The following is a 22,152-nucleotide window of genomic DNA, read 5'->3' as shown; positions in this document are numbered from 1 at the left end:
GCCTGTGGTGGTGGGAAGACTCGGAACAGTTTTGAGTAGAAGAGAAATGCAATCAGAGTTGCACGTGAGGAAGATGAATCCAGGCAACTTGGCTGGATGGCGTGGCGGGTAGAGATGAGGGTGGGGTGCAGAGGGGCAAGAGTCCCTGAAAGCATTGAAGCCACTTAAGAGGTTCTTATATTAGGGGTGCCAGAGTGGCTCAGTCGGTAAGCGTCTGACTTTGGCTCAGGTCATGATCTCACGGTTCGTGGGTTTGAGCCCTGCATCAGGCTCTGTACTGACAGCTCAGAGCCTGGAGCCTGCTTTGGATTCTGTGTCTCCCTCTCTCTCTGACCTTTCCCTGTTCACACTGTCTCTCTCTGTCTCTCAAAATTTTTAAAAAAGAAGAGGTACTAACATTAATTTGTACAAGAGCTGTCACCTCATATTGTGTCCTTTATGTCTCCTCCCACACACCATAGATGAAGGTACTTGGGGAAAACTTGAGTGAACACTTGAACCCAGGTTCAGGGGGTTCTTTTTGACTTCTCCCATCTCTTTCTTCTCTGCTATGATTATGGTGCCCTTTTGGCTACTTGCAGCTTAAATTGTTTTTCTTAAGACCCTCCTGACTTCCATAGGTCACTGCCTCTGGTAATTATCTCTGGATTCCATCTACTCAAGGACACTGTGCCTAGACCTGTCCTTTGGAAATTTGCTGGTTGGACCCAGCATACCTTCTGATCAGATCTTCTGCATTGGCATTTCAGGCAGGTGCAAAGGGCCTGAACTGGACTGGTAGCAATAAGGATGGACAGGACACATACAAGATAAGGGACGGTATGCAGGAAGTCAAGTAGGACTGCCTGTCTGATTGGGTACAGGACGTGTGTGTGCGTGTGTGTGCACACTCTGGCAGTAGGGGAGCAGCAGGAAGTTGCCAATGATGACACTAGGCTTTGAGCCTGGGAGTTCAAATATTACTCTCATAGGAAAAGAGAAGTAAAGAGAGAAACTGGTTTCCGTAATAGGGTGATGAATTTGATGGTATACTAGTTGGGTTTGAGATAAACATAGATAAAAAGCATAGAGTTTTTACTACTTGACTTCTCTTTTTTCCATGAGGGTTGATAGTTGGAAACAAGAATTCGTTGGAGGATTTTAGACGTCTTCCTCTTTCTGCTGTCCTTGTAGCTCCTTAAATATTTCCCAAGAGCTTGGGGTGGTTTTAGGTTTTCTCCACCTTACCCCTGCCACAGTTTCCCCCAGATTCTCCTTCTCAGGAACATGTCTTCTTCTCGGAGTACTCACAGCAGCCAGAAGTGTGCCTTTCCGTCTCCAAAAATAAAAAGAGGGGGGAAATAGCTATCTTTTCCTTTTGAGGAGCATAATCATTGTCATCTCACGACTTGCTGAAATAGCACAGCAAAGGAACATTTTTTGGCATGCTGGAAAATCTAGGGAATACACAACCACATGCACTTCTCTTTTTGCTATGATGTATTCATTTGAAGCAGTCTACTTCAGGGAAGCAGGGGGATTTTTCCTTGAGCATTAAAATAAAAAAAATGTATTCAATTTGAATCTAAAGCTGTTCTCTCAATTGGCGGTATTTCAGACAGCGGAATCTGTACATTCTTAAATTTGATGGCGGCAGTGAGTTGGGTAGTTCCAGTGTAATGCACCCTCATTCCCATCCACTGAGGAGTTTTTTGAATTTCAGAAGAGATACTCTTGATTAAATCAGTTTAAGAGCATATAATGATCCTGTAATTATCATTTGTCATTACCTTGTGTACTAATGATTAAAGCAAACATTTAATAACTATAGGGCAGTAAATACATTTTAGATCTTGAGCCATAAAAAGATTTCCATTAACAGAGTGTTTTGTGCACAAATAAATTATTCATTGACTGTAGCAGAGCTTAATTCTGTCATCAGCCTTAAGTGGAAATTTTGAGAACACCAATCATCACAGATGCCAGCAGTAAGTTGGCTTGAGCCCCCGTCCTTCTTATATGGAACCTGAGCTTTTCTGGCTATTTGTAAAAGCTTCAGTTAGGTTAAATTCAATGAATATTTATGACATTTCTGCCATATGCAATTTAGTGTTCTGGCGGTTGGAAGAATAAAATGATGAGGAAGTCTGTATTTTAGGCTTTAAGTTGCTTATAAACCTAAGAGAGAGATAAGACTACTACATACCAGACTGGAATAGAAGAAAGCTTAAGTAGCATGCTCAGAGATGTATAAGTAAAATGTATTGAAAATTCAGAGGAAGAAATCATATGTACTTTCTTGTGGGTGTGTGAGGGGGAAGGACTTAGGAATCAGAAAGTGTTTCCAGAGGAAGGCTGGGCAAGATTTTGACAGGTGAGGAGAATTATATTCACATAGGCAAAGAAATGGGTGGATAGTGTGGGTGTCCTAATGGAATGAAAAGTAACATAGTATATCAGCTAAGAGGAGACATGGGAAAAAAGGGAAGAATGGTATTGAGAGACCTAGAGAGTGCAGGGGGCCTTAATTAGCACATCAGTTTGGTAGACATCAGAGAACCTTTACCCATTTTTGAGCCAAGGAGTAACGTGATTGGGTAACATTTTTGAAATCTACCTCACCTTACCTTATAGGTAAGAGGTAGGAAACATGGAGGTAGACAAGTTAGAAGCTGTTGGGATAGTCTCTATGAGAGGCTATTAGGTTCTAAACTGGTTTGATTGTAATAGAAGTACGCAGGATATAATTAAATTGTTTTCAGGTTTAGTGTGATTGCCATCGGAGGAGTGGGAAACATGAAGGAGTTAAAGATTCCATCCATTTCAACAACTTAGCTGAAAATAGGTGTGGTTATAAAATATGTCCTCTGGTGACTAAAATCCAAAGCAGATCATGATCAGTGTGACAGCAGGAATAGAGCGAATGGTTATGTGAACACAAAGGAGAGATGTATTAATTTTGACACTGGAAAAGTGAGGAAGGGTACAGGGTAGAAGAGTTCATTTGAGCCTGGAAAATCAGGTAGAGGATTGATTCCAAGGTATCTTAACCCTTAAAAATATAACTAGAAGCTAAGAGAGGCAAGTATCAAAGAAGCTAAGAGGGGAGAAACTTTATAGAAAGGAGAGCTTTGACTTATTCTCTATTGTGTGTCTGATTTTGAGCTGGGAACATAATATGTAAGGAAAGTATGTCTAACAGGTCAAGTGCTGCAAAGTCACCAATGCTATGATCTTAGAAAGGACTCCTGTCTTCTGGAGTTTAAGGATCACAGGTGGCTTTTGAAGAGATTTCAGTAGGGCAGGGGTGGAGACATTCTGAAGGTTATTACTTGTCTTGAAGATATTATTAAACTACATCAGTGAGAAAAAAAAAGCTGAACTTTGTTAAAAGATTCCTCCTTAATGGGTCAAATTTGTATAAACCTTGGTAGATCTTAGTGCTCTTGCTGGTCTTAGAGGCATCACAACTGAGAAGATGTTAGTTTTGAGAAGTCTTCGCAAAATGTTTAAAACATTGCAAAAATGTTAGATTCTTAGATCATTGTCTCACAAATAAAATATTTCAACACTTATTACCAGCTTCCCCGTTCCTTCTTCCCACGTCTTCCCTTGAAGCACCCAGCTGGTTATGGTGAGCACATTTGCCACACCCTTGGCTCAGGGTCAGGGAAGTCCTCGGGCTCTCCTTGGCTCCTTTCCCATGTGGGAGATTTCCATGGAGAACAATCCAGGGAAATGCGTCCCTCCTCGCACATGCGTGTGTGTGTGTGTGTGTGTGTGTGTGTGTGTGTATGTATGTGTGCACGCGCACATGCGCACTCACACAACCACCCACCAGTTTTTTTTCCTGTCCTCAAGGATATTCATGTGCCAATAAACAGACAAAATATACAGCCATATACAGACATATTGTTTTGTATTCACCCTGAGGAAAGATAAGAAAGGGATGGAGGGAGAAGGGATACTGTCGACAATTAACACTTAGGAATAGTAATAGAACTTAAAGAAAAGTTTAAAATTGCTTTACTAAGATGAATAGCATATTACCATGGAGTGCAAAGGAAAAAAAGGTAAAATTTATATCATAGTTATATTTGCCTGAGTTTTGTTGTGTGTTTTAAATCAAGTATTACAGCACACTGGGTACAAAAAAAGAACTTTCACAGAGGTGTCCATATTATTACAAAAGATAATTTTAAATTGTATCGGAATACCTTGCAATTTAAAAAAAATTTTTTATGTTTATTTATCACTGAGACAGAAACAGAACATGAGTGGGGGAGGAGCAGAGAGAGAGGGAGACACAGAATCCGAAGCAGGCTCCAGGCTCTGATCTGTCAGCACAGAGCCCGATGCCAGGCTTGAACCCACAAACCGTGAGATCATGACCTGAGCTGAAGTCGGACGCTTAACTGACTGAGCCACCCGGGGGCCCCAAATATCTTGCAATTTATAAAGGATAGAAAGAGAGAAATTAAAGAGGAGGAAGAGAATAGGAGAAGAAACAATTGTTTCTTAACCCCACAAATGCATAATAGTACTTGTTAAGCAAGTTAAGTGTGAGGGCATTTATAATAATTCATTCATTCCTCCCATCACCCCCTTGATTACTCAAGCAATAAATATTTACTGAGTTCCTATTGTATCCCTGGCTGGAGTCTGGGAAATATAGCTGAGTAGAGAAGAGAATAGTAATATTTTAAATAAAATACATCCTTTTTATGTGTTCATTCTGCTTAGAATACAGTGATCTAGTTATTAGACTAATGCTAGTGAGACTCCTCAGAGTTGCTGAAATTGCCATGCGTTACTGTCAGATGTTACCCATTACAGCATTGGAATTTCTTTTTCCTTAAGAATTGAATTGGCAAGATATTTTATCAGGCTCCTTTCCCCCATTTTATCCAAAGCCTTGGGGTAGGTGGGCTCCATATGTTTATTTCTGTACACATGTAAATATCCTAAATATCTTTAGGGAGTTCTCTAAATGTAGGACAAATTCCCCTTTGGAAAGCACTGTCAAGAGTTTTTCAACCAGCAATCAGACTCCTATTTGGAAAGGAATAGGAAGAGACACTGACTAAAGCTAGTCTCTGAGGACACAGTAGATCTGAGAATATAAGGATATGTCCCCCACCAGCTCGTACTTTCTCTTTTTCCACTTTTTAATTTATTATGTCTCCATCCCTCATTTTTATGATTTTCTCCTTTTTTTTTTTTTTTTTACAACTGGTAATGTGGCTCAAGGTTTCTATCTTGCAAGATTTCCTTAAGTTTAATTTCAGCTTGGTGATATAGTATGGAAGGACAAGGCCTTCCATGTTTATCTCTACTTGCTTTGTAGCACACACTCATGAACATGCCACCATGTTTACCTCGATTGTAAATAGTTAAAAACTCAAATTGAACTGAGAAACCTGTGGGACCTTTGTCACAGAACTCTTAATCTTGAGTTCTTTTATTTTCAAGGCAACTAAAAAATAATATGTGTAGCATGTATGCATCAATGGCAATAGTTTTCATTATAAATGGCAATAATTTTCATTATGTCAATTATAAATTTTGAGTTTTTGGAGTTGATGAACATTCTAAGATATATTTTGTAGACTTTGTAAAACATTTTAATTAAATTATGTTAATATGGAAACTTATGATGTGTATTTTAAGAATGCTGTAACCCAATTTTGGAAGTATTTATTTGACAAAAATCAAGTGATTATGTGGACTTTTTTTAATGTTTATTTTTGAAAGAGAGGGGAAAGCATGAGCAGGGGGAGGACAAGAGAGTGAGGGCGACAGAGGATCCAAAGTGGGACTCGAACTTACTAAACGTGAAATGATGATCTGAGTGGAAGTCAAATGCTTAACTGACTGAGCCATCCAGGCACCCCAGGTCTTTTTTAATTCTAGAGAGAAAAAAATTACTTTCACTTTGGTATTATTTTCTAAATAGTATGAATTTGTGTCTGTATTATTTTCTAAACCATGTATATTTTTTTATACCTTGTATCTGTGACCTTCGAGAAGACAAGAACTAGTCTGATGTGTATGTATATAGATTGTTTATTCATTCACTAATTCATTCATTCATTAATCCAGGATAGGGATAGAAGGAAGTTACCAGTGACTGTATTTTTGATTCTATAAATACAAGATAAACTAATTTTTTTACTGGAAAATATAGTACTAGTGGAGGGGGGACTAAACAACATGGAAACTTAAGTGTGCTTGCTGTACATGGATGGAAAATTGCTATCTGGTCAGGAAATATATAACAGCTTCATTTTGAGAAATAGTTATAACATTCCTTTTGATCATTTACAAGTCAAAGAGATACAGTCTTTTCAAAATATCTAGAACTATATGTATGTTTTTTAATTTACATGTTGTGAACCTGTGCTAGCTGACAGAACAAGACTTGATATACTTTGGTTAGTCATCTACAACTTTTCTACTAGTTACAGTAAAAGTAGAGCTATTCAGAGTCCTCATATAAGCTTTTATTTTTAAGCTGTTTCAACATATACCTAATGGAAATTTCTCATAAGGTAAGAATTTTATAATAAGAGACATTTTATTTCAAAGAGCTAGTTTCAGATATCGAAAAGCAACCTTTAAATCAGATATTTTTAGTTTTTTGGAAGCAGAATGATTGGCCCATACAACATATGGGATATAGTATCTGTCCACTTAGGATTTTGCTTAAAATATAGAAGTGAGCCAGTGAATCAAGATGATGCCATTATTTATTTGAAGATATTTATTACTTTATTTTAAATATTGCTAGGTTTATATCCTTTATTATTTTCAGTGTAGCCTATTTTACATGTGTGTGTTCAATGCATTTTGGAAATCTGATAAAATTTAAAATAAATTCCATTTTAACATTGGCACTATGAATTATTCTTTAGAACAGATACAATTAGTTAACATTTTCTGAAGAACACATTTTTAAATCTTTTTACTCATAATAACAGTATCACTCAATCCTCTTTTAGATATCTTAGATAATTAAGTTTGGAAATGTTCTGTGTAATTCCTGTATTGTTTATTATAATTAGGCCTTACATTTATACATTTAATAATAATATGTAGAATAATTTATAAGAAGGATGACTCAATGATTTCTAGGTTTTACTTTCTAACATTATCAAAACCTTAATAAGTGATTTCTGAACTGAATAATACCAATATTACATGGCCACAGATAAACAGTAATTAACTGTGAAAATAGAAAGCAGGATTAACTGGAAAGGTCATTGATTGAAATGTTGAGAGTCTCGATGGTTCCCTGGATCTCATAGACCTTGGGCTAGTAACTCAGTCCTCCTCTATCCCAGTACATACCTATACACCTTCTTGATTTTATATATATATGTATTACATCATTATATCATATTTATATGTATAAGGTGATATATCTCTATGCATTTGCAAAACCTCTAAAACTCTTTCTCTATTTAAAACTTGAAGACTTGGGGCAGGCACCTGGGTGGCTCAGTCGGTTAGGCGGCTGAGTTCAGCTCAGGTCATGATCTCATGGTTCATGGATTCGAGCCCACATCAGGCTCTGTGCTAACAGCTCAGAGTCTGGAGCCTGCTTCTGATTCTGTGTCTCCCACTCTCTCTCTGATGCTCCCCTGTTCACACTCTGTGTCTCTCTCTCTCAAAAATAAATAAAAGTTTAAAAAAATTTTTAAACCTGAAGACTTTATACAGATCTTTAAATAAAAGTTGATATGGATTATTATAGAAGTCCATCCTTTAATGCAGAAGTCTAGGAAATATCCTTCCTCTAAACTTCCAAGTATAAAAGGACAACTGTATTCAGAACATTCACTGTGCTCCTATAAATTGTTGAAAAAACCCTTGCTGCAAGACTTATTCTCTAAGTTTCAGAACTGGATAAGGAGCAAAAATGGGAAAGACCCGTTTCATTCGCTTTGGTCTTCACTGTCATTCCTCCTCCTGGACCTACATTTTAGTAGTCTGGTAGGGAATGCACAGGGGTGTGGGGACGGTGGAGCGCATGTCAACCAAGAGCCTCAGAGGCAGGGAGAAGACCGAGCAAAGAAGGTACAGAAAGTAAATGGATTTGTCTGTAACTGCACAGAAGTTATCAGATTCAGACCGCAGAACCCCCTCCCCTCTCACTTCTAGTCCTTGTTATCACTCCGTGATATTTAACTGTGGTTTTATATCTGGCTGAGATGGGGCAGGGGGTCTCTGAGATGGGCAGTGAAAGGTGTTAACTATCACCTCCTTAGCTTTTTGGACTGGAGCTGAGCCATCACATTATATGGTGACAAAGTAGCCACAAAAATCTTTGTGAGATTCTAAAGAAGAGTGGAGCCAAAAACCTGATGGAATTGCTTTCATGACAGTTTTGAGGGAGAACTGGTTAGAAGCCAAGCTTGGTTTGGACCTTAAGAACACACAGCTCGGGATTTGGCTGTGGCCGCCAATATTTGTGGGGCCTTCAGGTCAGATGGAGGCCCACAGACATTCTTCTTAACTGGATCAGTGATGAAATCTTTATAAAGAATACGAAGTTGCAGGAATTTCATCTGACCTGTTCAAGTTCTGGATTTGATGAGAATAATTTTCTGGCTCATTTTTGTTGTTTTGAACAGTAATTAAATGGTCATTAAATAAAGAATTTGTCATGTCCTGTTAGTGAATTTTATGTGGGTCATGCTTGATAAAAGTCTGCTTACTTTCATTGTTTCCAGATTAAAAACTTTAAGCAGAATGACTGTTTATAGGTTTCCTTTTGGTTTTTTTCCCTTGATTTGTCCTCATTCTCAGTGACTTACAGGATTGAAATATAAAATGTTAATCATATTCAAAGAATACAAAATATCAATATATTTTCGTTAGCAATGTAAATTAGAGTAAGTACAGATTCACAAGCTAAATATTTTCCAAAAGCTATTTTTTATTAAATATCCAAAATAACTTTGAAATCAAAAGGCAAATGCATATTATTGTGAAGGTATAAAACATTTTAAATCCAAAATTATTTAAACAAAGCTGAAAATTTTAACATATTTTTGAAAATGTTATTGTCTTCTTTAACAATAGGAATTGAAGTAATCTATACACAGGCTTAGTGTTCAGTGTTCATTTAGTTAGCATAAAGAATTATTAATATGTCTGATGCACTTTACATCATCACTAATTTAATAATAAGAATTGTTTCCTTATAAGATGTTCTTTGGGCACCACATGTAATTTTTCCAAATACTGCAGTAATGCATTGATAATTCCAGAACTACTGATCAGAGCACTAAGAGAAGGAAGAAAAGGCATACTTAAAAGGTCCGTTGCCTTCATGCCATTTATGAGCCATGACTAGATACTCTGTTTTCTTTTACTTCAGCATTAAGGTTGCTCACCTTTTCCCCACTGCTTTTGAAGTGGTGTCTCACTCCACATTGCAGTGTCACAACCCACAAATCTTCAGAGCATTCAAACTCAGTCACTTTTTGACTGGGGCAAAGAGATTGCTCCGAAGATGTGGAGAAACATTTCCTTGGAGCCCAAAGAGCTGGAATCAGGAGCTGGGCCTTTTAGGGCTGGAGGACATTTGGATGCCCCGCATTGGAGGTGCATATGTACTTTTCAGTGTGTTTCTTGTGTGTGTGTTTGTGGTATGTGGGCTTTCTAAAGTGTGGGACCCAAGGCAAGAGCTCCTCCGGCGGGCTCCGGGAATGTGTGGGCATTAGCATTCTCCTGAGGGGCACCCCGGGCAGAGGGGCAGATGGGTTCCATGCTGAGGACACTAGGGGGAGCTGGTGCTGGAAGGAAGAGATGGCAGATGGCGGTGTGACTGACTGGCTGTCAGACTGCCTGTGGGTTCCTGTAAGTCTCCCGTGCAGGCTTCCTGGAAATACTTGGTTGGGACGTTTCAGGGGGCCTGGAGGTCCTATGTGAGGAGGTGGGGATGGAATGGGAGCTGTGGTTAGTTGGTATTGATGCTCCTTCATCTGTACACGCCTGTGGGGAGAGAGGGGCTGGAAATGTTTCCCAGTCCCTCTTGGACAGGGTTGGGGATGGATCCTTCTATCCTGTAAATCTGTTTCTCTCCACCTATTTGGAAAGGATAAGATAGTTCTTCGTGAGTATTTTCTGTGAAGGGAGCCGGGGACACAACTCAATCACTGATCCTAGATCATTAAAATTATAATTGGACTTATTATTTACCTATATTGGGGATCTTAGCTACAAACAGAATTGAGAGGATCTGAGAATTTGATTTAGAAAAAGATTCTAATTTTATTTTCACTAACCTCTAGCTGAACTTCAGCCTCCTTCCATTCTTATGTAGGCAATAGACAAGACAAAAGCGTAGTTTTAGCACTATCTGTGCCCTTGTGCCCAGCAGAAATAACAGATATTTTCAAATCATGTTACTTTTGTGGCTAATACCTCAACATGGTTTATGATTATGACTGCTCAGCAAGATAGTGGATATTATCTTGCTCTGTATGTTGTTTCTGATCTTTAATAAAGAATCACATGTATTACTGTCAACAAATTTGTTTTAAATTTTTTGGAGGATAATTGTATGTCAGCATACTTAGTTTCCTTTATAATCCCATGTATTTAATTTAATGCAGTTCAAACATTAGGCTAGGAAGGGATCCACAGGCTTCATCAGAATGCCAAAGGGGCTCCTGGCAGCAAGAAGGTTGAGAAGTTTCAGTGTTTCTGAGAATCCGTGCTCCTCTATGGAAGGTCAAGACTTAGGAGAGTATAGTGAGTTACTTAAGGTCACACAGCACAACAAGAATTAAAAGAGGTATCCTGCCTGCGCCATGTGGCCTCCTGGCACCTCAATCCTCCTCTCAATGCCAGAGAATTAGCTCCTTTGTTTTATTCAGCAAGCCCTTTGATTTTTGTGATGAAGGCCAAGTCAGTGTCCTTTGTTTGCACTTCCCTAGCCTGTGGTGGCCTTCCTCCCACCTCTCCTTTCCAGGCCGACTGCTGGTGTTGAGAGGTGGTCATCCCCAGCAGTGCTTGCACAACATCCCAAAGCATGCCAGCTGAAGATACCAGAGGGGGTCAACAGAAAGAATAGAAAATTTAACCCTGGTTGCTTGGCCCGGTTTTAATGGTGGTAATTTAGGCAGTATTGGCAGCCCCGAACTAGCATGGGAAATTTTCCAGCCAGCCCAATAGACTCTCTTGAATTAACTTAGGAAATCTTGTCAGATGATTTCCTCTTTATTTTAGACTAGCACAACACACCTGAAGTATCAGCAGAAAATAATAGAATTAATAACTAATATTTAGATTTTCCTTGTTAGTGCCATTTCTAAGCACTGCATGATTCTCTTATCAATTCTAATGTTATCATTACCCACATATTACAGATGGGAAGACTAAGGCACAGAAGGGTTAGGTTACTTGCCAGAAGTTATTTATATGTCTACTCAGTGTTAGAAGTGGGATTTGAAAGAGGAATTTTGGTTCCAGAGTCCACGATCTGGGCTACTGTGCTACATGTTCAGCAGTTACCTCAGTGCCTGACACTACGATTGTCCAATCTCTGTTTTCCTTTGTTTGGAGTTAGAACCTACATATCTGGGGTGAAGACGGCCTTTGGATTATTTTGCTGCAGTCCTAGGAGGAACTCTTTGCAGTCTCTTAGAGCTGGCTCTGGAAGGTACTGTGTCATTTGGTTCAAAGTCTGTTCAGCTTTAATCCCTTGGTGTATGTATCCAGGCAATATGGAGAAGGAAAAACGTGTTCATACTAAAAAAGTTTAGTAGTGCTGCAGAATGCTAGATCTGGGTCGACTTTGTCTCCACGTCAAGGGTAATGACAGTGCTTTGATCGTTGCTTCGGAAGCCTTCTTGTCAGCAACATTGACAAGTACACCTTTGAGAATCTATATCTGAATTCTTGTGTTTTGAGAAATAAAGTTTGTTAGTGTTTCTTTTCTTGAACACTGGTTGATGTTTTGCCAACTAGTGAAAGGTCTGCAAATCTGAGTGCTGGCTGAGAAGTGACGTTGCTGAGACCACTCATCCCCAGATGGCTAGATTCCGTTGGTACCACTATTATAGATGTTCACTGGTTGCGTCCTGGGGGTTAAGAGGTGTACTGCTTCGTTTGTTTTTGCCAGCCATGCACAGTACATTATTTGATAGGTTGAGACAGATGGTATAGCTCAAACTAAAATGATGAGGGAGAAAGAAAGTGAAAAAACATAGAAAAGGGACACTAGATTTTCTAATTCACAATTCGGAAGTGAATTTTAGCTTCTGTGATTGACTAATAAATGCAGTGTTGCTATTGGCTTGAATTCATTAACGTCTGTTAAACAGATATAACTGAGTAATCAGCAGGAAGCAATCTCTTCCTTCATGGATGCTGTCCCAAACTTCATGGGGTCTACTCCAGATTTGAAAATGTTGGGCCATTGGAAGTTGTCAAAAATAGAACTAGGTTTTTCAGAATAAGATATACCACCACCAATACCGATCAAAACAGAAAAATCCCAAATTTTATTTTTAAACTGGAAAAAAATATATATATATAGCCTGGTGAAGTAGCGGTGATAAGCACAATTAATCAGTTTTCATGCAGCTGCTTCCTGACATTTCTGCAAATTGTTGTGGAAAAATTAATGAAGGTTAGATCAGTAATGGTTTCAAGCTTGGCCAGTGGAAAGTATGACAGTGTTTCCATCAGCAATTAAGCTGGCTGCTTTCTTTTTTCTATAGGGGAAGTGGTATGATGGGTGTTCTCCACAGGAAATGGAAAAGGACAGCGGAGCTGTGCGCGCAGTTATGGAGGAGCACTGCGGGAGTGCTCCAGCAGGCTTGCCTGGGTTTGCGCTACAGATTTGCATTTTCTACGGGAAGGAGTTTGCTCTACAGCACTGAGAAATCAGTCCTTAAAAAGAGTGAGAATTTTGGGATTTTTTTGAACTGCCAAATTCAGAAACACAGAGAGGCTATGAATCTAAACTTTGGGAGCCAGAAAGTGGAACTTATGACAAACAGAAAGTGAAACTCACCTATCTAATTTTATTTTTCGAGCCAAAGGTAGTTCAGTATGGGCCCAGTTCACATCCTGTGTAACCCTATGGGATTTTCCCCAGTATTAGTTAAAAATTTTCCCATAGGGTCACACAGGATGTGAATTAAAGTAAACACTTAACAAGCATGATGAAAAGGAAATTAGCTTTCTAAATGACCCTTTCACTGTTAACATCCTGAGTAGTTATTAGAACATGGGAAAGGGTTCCTTCAATGTCTCATTATCAAGTGGTTACATTATTAATAGAATATATTAATATTCCTCCCTATTACTTATAAAATGCGTATCTTTGTATATGAAACTAAATTTTACATATGTATTTTCCTTTTTGGAAATCATTAAAAAGCCTAACAAAACTCTCTGTATATCAGTGGTTCTTAGTGTTTTGGAAAGTGTTCATACATCTCTTTAGGACTCTGATAAAAGTTCCTGATCCTTTTCCCCAGAAAAATGTATATATATACACAGCATTTTGCATCTAATTTTTAAACTTTCAAAAGTCCCTCACGTGACCTTGAGCCCCAGGCATTTTTTCCAAGGACTAGGTTTTTAAAGCTCTTTATAGACAGAAAATTATAGCTGCAGCCATAAAATGTTAATTCTTTATGAGTAAAGTATTACAAGAGGCACTTCTTAAGAAATTTTAACTGTAGCAATAATACTTCTTTCCTTTTTCCATGTGAAACATCCTTCCTTGACCTTGGAAGGGAGCTTGTAGATTGGACAGAACATACAAAGCTGGATCTGAAGCTGGCTGTGTGGCATTTCAGCACGTGGCTTCAGCTGACCAGCCTCAGTTTCAGCTTCTCTAAAATGGTGGCAACAGGTGATACTATGTCACTTGTGTCTGGCAAATAGTCCACGCACAATATATATCCCTTCCCTTCTCTTCTTTCCTCCTATTTTGTGATCTCATTTGTTTGTTTGTTTGTTTGTTTTGAAAATTTTTAAAGTTTATTTATTTTTAGAGAGACAGAGACCTCATGAGTGGTGGAGGGGCTGAGAGAGAGAGAGGGAGTGACAGAATCCCAAGCAGGTTCCTTGTGCGGTCAGTGTGCAGCGCCAGTGCGCGGCTTGAACTCACAAAACTGTGAGATCATGACCTGAGCCAAAATCAAGAGCAGTTGCTTAGCCTACTAAGCCACCCAGGTGCCCCTATTTATTTTAAATGCAGTTTTTTACAAAGTAAGCTCTGTGCCCAAGATCGGATCTGAACTCGCGACCCTGAGATCAAGAGTCATATGCTGTACTGACTGAGCCAGCCAGGTGTCCCACTATCTAGTTTAAATGTCACTTTCTTATGGTCCCATAAGACCATAGCACATCTTTTTGCTACTCCTCAAGACACATTCCCCACCATACCCCTCCCCAGTTTCTCCTCAGTGATCCTTTCTTCTTTGTTAATTTCTGTACTTTTAAGTATGTGTTGTCCTTCCCTGGTTGCATCTCCAAGTGTGAGTTTTGAGGATCTTGTATCTTATTAGTAATGTCCTCTTCATCCCTATGCATATTGTATCCAGCATAGTGTTTCAGACACACAGGCATTGCCTGCTCACTACATTAGTAGGAATAGTTGACTGCTTATTAGAAATGAAATAATTTGGATATGATTGTTACTACATTGTGTTGATAGGACTACTAGTCATCTCAGAAGAGAGGTCAAATGATCAGTGTATATCTAAAGTGAAATTTAGTGGGAGAATAGTGTCTGCAACTGTCTTTTCTAAGCTTTGACTACAAACAAAATGCATTCTAAACCAAAGCCACAGTATTTTGTCTAGAGTTTCAGTCAGGTTAATCACCAAGTGATTGGGGGGGGGGCGTAAAAAGGTGCTATTACATTTCTGTAATGTATAGACCTATACATTACATGGGTCTCAGAAGAAAATTTGGGCCCCCAAAACCTTAGTTTATATTTTAGTTTTTAGAATCTGGGGTCCAATGATAGGTTGAAGGACATAGTCATTTGCCTTTCTTTGGATTAAGTCCTCATATGCCCTTGCTTATGCTTTTCAACTCCAGGTAGACATAAAATGTGTCCTGTCTTCAAGGAACTACCATTTTTCAACTCTCCTTTCTCCCTTCTTCCTCAGATATGGTGTTTTGCTTACTTCAGAAGTAGCACTGAGGATCCATCAAGGTGCTAATGGTGTGAAGCTGAGTGATGATAGGATTATCATAGTAGAAAAAGAATATGAACAGAGGTTTGTGCCCAGGAGATATAGATAAAGAGATGAATATAAGGTATATATAGAAAGGGGAAACATACATGTTGGAAATGGGCTGAACTTGGGGCAAAGAGCAACACTGTTAAAGATTTTGCTTAATAAATCATTGGCTGTGAATTCTTGGCTCTCATGAGATGCACAACTGTTCCTTTACCCAGGCATTTCCACCTCCTGGAAAGCCTTGTCTCTTCCTGTCAGAATTTTCAAGCCCTTATTTAACTTCTACCAGCTGCATAAATATTTCTTTCACAACACTAGCTCAAAGCAATCTCTCCTTTACTGAGCTCATATCATACTATTATAAATGTAGTGGCACTTAATTGATGTTTAAAGCTGTAATTTAAATTTTCGCTTGCATGTCTTGTCTTTTCAATGAGCCTCCACACTTGTGTAGAATTGGATAGTGTAATAAAAATATTCTCTAATGTCTAATATGAAGTCATGCATGTGACAACCACTCAATATGTTTTTAAAGGATATTAAATTTTTACTATATCCTTTAAACTTTATTAGATGGGACCAAAAAAGAGGGTAAGACACAGTCCTTATTCTTTAAAAAATTTTTTAAATGTTTTTATTTATTTTTGAGAGAGAGAGAGACAGAGCAAGGAAGGGGCAGAGAGAGAAGGAGACACAGAATCCAAAGCAGGCTTCAGGACCTGAGCTGTCAGCACAGAGCCTGACATGGGGCTTGAACTTGTGAACCACAAGATCATGACCGGGGCCAAAGTCGGACACTCAACCAACTCAGCCGCTCAGGTGCCCCTTCACACAGTCCTTATTCTTTTTTTTTTTTTTTTAATTTTTTTAGTGTTTATTTATTTTTGAGAGAGAGAGAGAGAGAGAGCGAGAGAGAGGGAGGGAGAAAGAGCGAGCACAAGCAGGGGAGAGGCGGCAGAGAGAGAGGTAGACAAAGAACCCGAAGCAAGCTCCAGGCTCTGAGCCTTCAGCACAGAGCCCGACACGGGATTCAAACTCATGAGCCATGAGATAGTGACCAGAGCCGAAGTCAGGTGCTTAACTGACTGAGCCACCCAAGTGCCTGAGTCCTTATTCTTAAAGTACAGATAACCAAGCTGTATATTTTGTTTAGAAGAATTTTTTTAATGTTTATTTTAAGAGAGAGAGAAAGTGGAGGTGGGGCAGGGAAGACAGAGGGAAAGAGAGAATTCCAAGCAAGCTCCATGCTGTTAGCACAGAGTCCAACATGGTGCTTGATCTGGCCAACCCAGTGAAACCTGATTTTGACCTGAGCCAAAATCAAGATTGGATGCTCACCTGACTGAGACTCCTAGGTGCCCTATTTAGAAGATCAGCAGTTTGATGGGAATTTGGCATCAGAAAGAATGTTTTAGAAACATCTAAGCATTCTAGAATTAAAGTTTATGCATGTAAAGTGCTTAGTATACTGCTTGACACATAGTAGGTACTCTATAATTACTTTTTAAAATCATAATTATTAATATTCATGTAATCCATTGACTAGGCCTTCCAACACTGAAATTCTTCAAGATTCATGTATATTAGTGATGTCAGGTTCTTTACCTTGTATCTTTGCGGGAGCCTGGCTTCAACACCTGTACTCCACTGTAATTATCCATGTTAAAGGCACCAGTGATCTTTTATTTGGCAGCTCTACTGGATATTTTTCATTTCTTGCTTACTATGACTTCTCTGTCACATTTGAACTCTCTCTTCCTTGAAATATTCTCCTTCATTGGCGTTCACACCTCTCTCACATCTCCTCTCCATACTCCTCTAGATCTCTGTCATTGGTTCTGTTCTCCATCAGCTCAGTGGGCATTGAAGTACAGTGTTGTGTCGTAGGGCTTTTTCACTTTACATGTTTACAGGACTGAGTGTCTGTATCCTCCTTCATTTCTTTGACTGCTACTCCATAGTGAAAACTCTAGTTTCTTACATGCTTCCAACTATATACTAGATGTCTCTGCTTAAGTAGCCCAAATAAGTTTTGAAACATCCAGAATTGTGTTTTCCCTTTAAGGCTTATTCCCTCCTCCCATTTTCCATTAAAAGAACCACCATCCCTGCAAATCATTCCAACTAGAATCCTGGAATTATTCTTCACTCCTTCCTTACCCTCATGTCACACAGACACACAACCAATTCTCACATTTTATTGGTTCATCTTCCTAAACATTCCTTTAGTGGCCCCTCACTCTTCTCCATTCAGGTCTTCATCATGTCTTTAATCTATTGCAGGAGACTCTTGACTGATGTCTTTGCCTTAAAGCCCAACCACCTCCAGTATGTTCTCCACACTGCTTCTTAAGCTATTATATTTCCCACCCCCCAGGGGGAAAAAAAAAAAAACCTTTCTCTGCTTTAGGATAAAATTCAGATTCTTTACTATAACATGCAAGGTACTTTATACTTGACCCAGTTTTTAGTTCCTACATCATTTCTCTCATCTCACTATTATACCACAGATAACTTATACTTCAGTTATACACAAGTTTATTTATCCCTAAACTGTGTCTCCTTTTCTTACACTTCTGTGCACTTAAAGCTTCTAGTTTCCCTGCCTTGAAGGTCATTTCCAATTTCTCTATTAGGAGAACTTACACAGATAACTCAAGGCATAAAGGCCACCTCCACCATGGAGTTTTTCTTCCTTCTCTTTTCCCTTATCTCTCACCCCAGCAGATAGTCACCTTCTCATTTTGCCCCCATAGCACTTGGTCCATATTTGACCATACATATGGTGTACAATTATTTCCCCCCATCTCACCCGAGAGCATAAACACTTTTAAGGATTGTGTCTTATTCATCATTCTATTTGCAGTGACCAGCATGGTCCTGCTCGGTATTCAATAAAGTAATAAAGAAAAGATTGTGAAGAGATGCTGCATTTATGTTCTGTTATAAAATATCTGAATTGATGAGGAGGCATTCAGATTTAAATGTCTTTTTTCTTTTTCAGTTTATTTTTTGAGAGAGAGAGAGAGTGAGCGTGAGCAGGGAAGGGGCAGAAAGAGAGGAGAGAGATACTCCTAAGCAGGCCCCACACAGTTAGTGTGGATCCTGACCTGGGGCTCAACCTCATGAACCATGAGATCATGACCTAATCCAAAATCAAGAGTTGGGCACTTAACAGACTGAGCCACCCAGATTTAAATGTCTTGTAGTTTGTAAATTATTGAATTTAAATGATTTGACAATATACTCTTTCTTACAATGCTAATGGGGCAAATTTAAGGAGAATTGATTAAATATGTGTGTCATCCATGTGTATAAAGTAGTAAATCTTGAGTGCAAATGATATTTTCAGAATCCAGAAGATTCAACAACAGAAACTAGGAAGTGTAGATGAACCAAAAGACGGTTCCATTAGAAACTGGATAAAAATAGACAAAGAATGTTAATCCTTTAAGTGAAATAAAGCCTCCTAATGATTTTGATTGCATTAGTATGAATGTCTACAATTACTGAAAAATAATAGTCTGCCCATAGGTTTTATTATTGTAATATAATATTTTATATTTTATATATTGCAATATAGAGCACGAGCAGAGGATATATATATATATATATATATATAGCTGGCAAAGACAAACTAGTCATTTAAAACTATAAAGTTATTTATAAGTTTTGTTAGTTCTTATTTAGGATTATGTAGAAGTTATAGGTCTTATAAACTATGTATAATCTTCAAGAGAAAGATTATAAAGTGAGACCAGTCTATGAAGTCATATACTTTTATTATATAGTGTTTCTTTTCATAGTGTTAAATGGATCTGTCTTCAACTATATATGAATTTTATCTCAGCCTTCATGCAATTGGCCTCGTTTAACTTTTAAACACAATTTTGGAGCTGTGGACTTTGAGTAGGACCAAGTATTTTGACTCTCTGTTTCATTTTAGATAATTTCTATTGCTATGTCCTCAAATTCAGTGGTCTTCTTCTTCTGTAATATGAAATCTGCCATCCAGTGTATTCTTCCACATAGGTTTTGAGGTTGTCCTCTGTAGAATTCAAGGTGGGCCTTTCTTACATCTTTTATGTTGCTACTACTTAACAAATTTACTAGTTTCCTGAGTATATGAAATAGTTGAAATACCTTTTGATGGCCTTTTCTACTAATTCTTCATCAGTGTCATGTCTGGGTCAGTGTTGATCCATTAATTTTTCCCCTTTTTATGTGTCAGATTTTTCTGCCTTTTTTGCATATTTGGTAATATTTTATTGGGTGCTAGAATTTTACCTTGTTGGATACTAGAGATTTTTGTATTCCTAAAAAATATTATAGAGCTTGGGCAAATAATTTGATCGCTTCAGATCTTGCTTTTGAACTTTGTTAGGTAGACCTAGGGCAGCATTTAGTTTAGGGTAAATTCTGATCCTCATCCCCAACTCAGACCAAGCCCCTTCTCAATACTCTAACTGATGCTTCGTGCATTAGGAAGCTATCCACTCTGGCTTTGGGGAACATGCACTTTTCTTGGGCCTTTGTGAGTACTGTGCACTGTTCCCTCTCATACTTTTTGTGGTGTTTCTCCTGACTGTGGGAGATTTCCTCCTATGCATATGCCGATTCAACTCCATCCTTGGTCTCTGTGTAGTACTGTCCTCACTGAGCTCTGTTACCTCCAGAAACTTCAGGTTTCCAGTACTCCCACGTTCTTTACTTTAACTCGAGAAGGTCACTGGTTTCTTCTTAAGTTTCCCCCTTCCTGAGCATGGTGAAAACTTTCTCCAGAATCTGGGGGTAATTTAGGGCTCACCTTATTGGTTTTCCTTCTTTTGGGAACATCTGTCATTTGCTGTTCGGGGTGCAGTATGTTGAGGGCTGTTGTTTCATACTTGTTTGCCTTTATAGTGCTTTGCAGGCAGGAGAAAAACACTGCCTGCTACTCCATGTTGATCCTGAGGCTGAGTCAAGTCCTATTTTAGTATTTATTTGCTCACTTATGTAATATTCACTAGTCTCAAGAATTGAAGACATTATTAGATAATCACTAAATGAAGGGTTTAACCTAATGTACACACCTAACACAGGGAGTTAGGTTTGTGAAATCTTTGTAGAGAGAATGTGTTAGGAAGTGTTCTCATAGCATGATGCAGGGTATTGCTGCCTCTTCCTTTTTTGAAAACTTTCATCCATTTTTAAATACTTAAACTAAAAGTTGTATGATTTAAATTCAGTTGTGAGTTTGTGAGATTTCAAAATAATGGCTCTTGCCTCTCTTATTCCCAGTCTGACCATTTTTAAAAGCAGCCACATTGTGTGGTGGAGGAAGAGGAGAAAGACTTGTGACACACATGAAATTTTAGCCATTGCACAAAATGATAGGGTTTAGAAGATGTAAATAGAGTGGTTTGGACAAATCCACCTACTTACCCCTATTTGTAAGAAGCCAGGTTTCTCAAATTGATCTTAAGTGATCATTTTGCTTTCACTAACCCCTCTGCATCTACAATGGAAGAGAGTTTGCACATGTTGCATTTTTAATGATTTGTCTTATAGTGCTTCTGAGGTCATTCTATGGTGGAATGCTATCAAATCTCTCTCTCTTTCTCTTTCTCTCTCTCTCTCTCTCTCTCTCTCTCTCTTTCACACACACACACACACACAACACACACACACACACACACACACACACACCTCATGAAAACATAGACATCTTCCAGAGAATTTCCTGATGTACTGTTCTTTGAATGTGATGACATTTGTTTACATAGGAAGCTAGACACTAGATTATTTTCTTTGGAAACTGTGTCAGATACACATTTTCCACATTGGTTCTTCTCAATATGGCATACGTATGTACCACTTACATATTTAATGTTTGGGAGTCATGGAGACTGATGAAGAATTCTTGATATGAAGTGCTCTTATCGATCCACTTTAAATATTTAATGTTGAGAAAACATCTTTCCTCCCCACTGATTTTTTAAAAATTCTCCTTGGCAAACTATAGAACAAAAGTCAGATTGAAGACAGACCTTAAATCTTACCTCTTGTGCCATGTTTTGCATGTTTTTCCATCAGCTCAGTATGGCCCCTATAATTCCATTATATTTTCTTTATTAGTTGAATTGAGATTCTTACTGGAAGCATGATAAATAGTTTATTGCCCCAAAGATATAGGTATGTTTGTAAATCAAATATTTATATTTGATTTTTAAAAACACTATTTTAAAGTATTATATATATTTATTGAAAAAAATTATATATCACTATTTACTTTAGCCTGTACTCTTTATGTAAAGCTTGCAATTGCTGTCATCAAGAAACACTAATCAATTGCTGGAAACTGTGTTAGGTGCCTTATTTATATTACCTCTTGTTCTCACCAGGCCTGCATGGTGGATACTGTTATCTTCATGGGACACATTAGGAAATGAGCCCAGAGATACGAGTGATTTGTTCAAGATCACATCTCTAGTAAGAAGCAGAGATGATGTCAGACTAAATTCTACTACCCTTAGAGATTTAGCAACATATCCTAGGTTTGTCACCAGTGATGCATGTACTTAGTAAATAAAAAACCATAGTGTTAACTAAATACTTATAAAGTAAATTACTTACTTAGAAACTTTTATTGAGAGCCAGATGTGGACCAGATCCTGCTCTGGGGATGATGTATTATAGCGATGAGTAAAGGTGACTTCTTTGCACTGAAGAGAGACACAGGGAGCAATAGGTAGATGGTAGTGTGCCAGCCTTGATTTTGATGGGCGCATGCACATAGTGCCTAGGGAACATGGAGAGGGGTACTTAGAATCTTTGGGAGGCATATGGTGGGGAGAATGTTCTCAGAAGATGTCAAGGAAGAGATGGAGTCTTTGAAGGAGAAGTTCAAGGTGATGACTTTGACTATCTCTGGCCAAAGTTCACTTCAGACTAGAGACCTAACCATTGT

At 38.4% G+C, this 22,152-nt stretch overlaps 1 protein-coding gene across 5 annotated transcripts in view; it reads left to right on the top strand.

The window, feature by feature from the left end:
* HIVEP2 (human immunodeficiency virus type I enhancer binding protein 2) overlaps positions 1 to 22,152 on the top strand; it is a 199,385-nt gene that overhangs the window by 117,567 nt on the left and 59,666 nt on the right. Inside the window, exon 3 of one of the 5 annotated variants that reach the window (XM_029943769.1) lies at positions 11,561 to 11,653. The exons of the other annotated variants lie outside the window; for them this stretch is intronic. The gene's annotated coding sequence lies outside the window, so the exon portion shown is untranslated. The remainder of the gene's footprint in view (positions 1 to 11,560; positions 11,654 to 22,152) is intronic. 5 annotated transcript variants of the gene reach the window in all.

The sequence above is a fragment of the Suricata suricatta genome, chromosome 7, assembly GCF_006229205.1.
Source record: "Suricata suricatta isolate VVHF042 chromosome 7, meerkat_22Aug2017_6uvM2_HiC, whole genome shotgun sequence".
Taxonomy (NCBI): domain Eukaryota; kingdom Metazoa; phylum Chordata; class Mammalia; order Carnivora; family Herpestidae; genus Suricata; species Suricata suricatta.
This window is presented reverse-complemented; position numbering and strand designations above follow the sequence as displayed.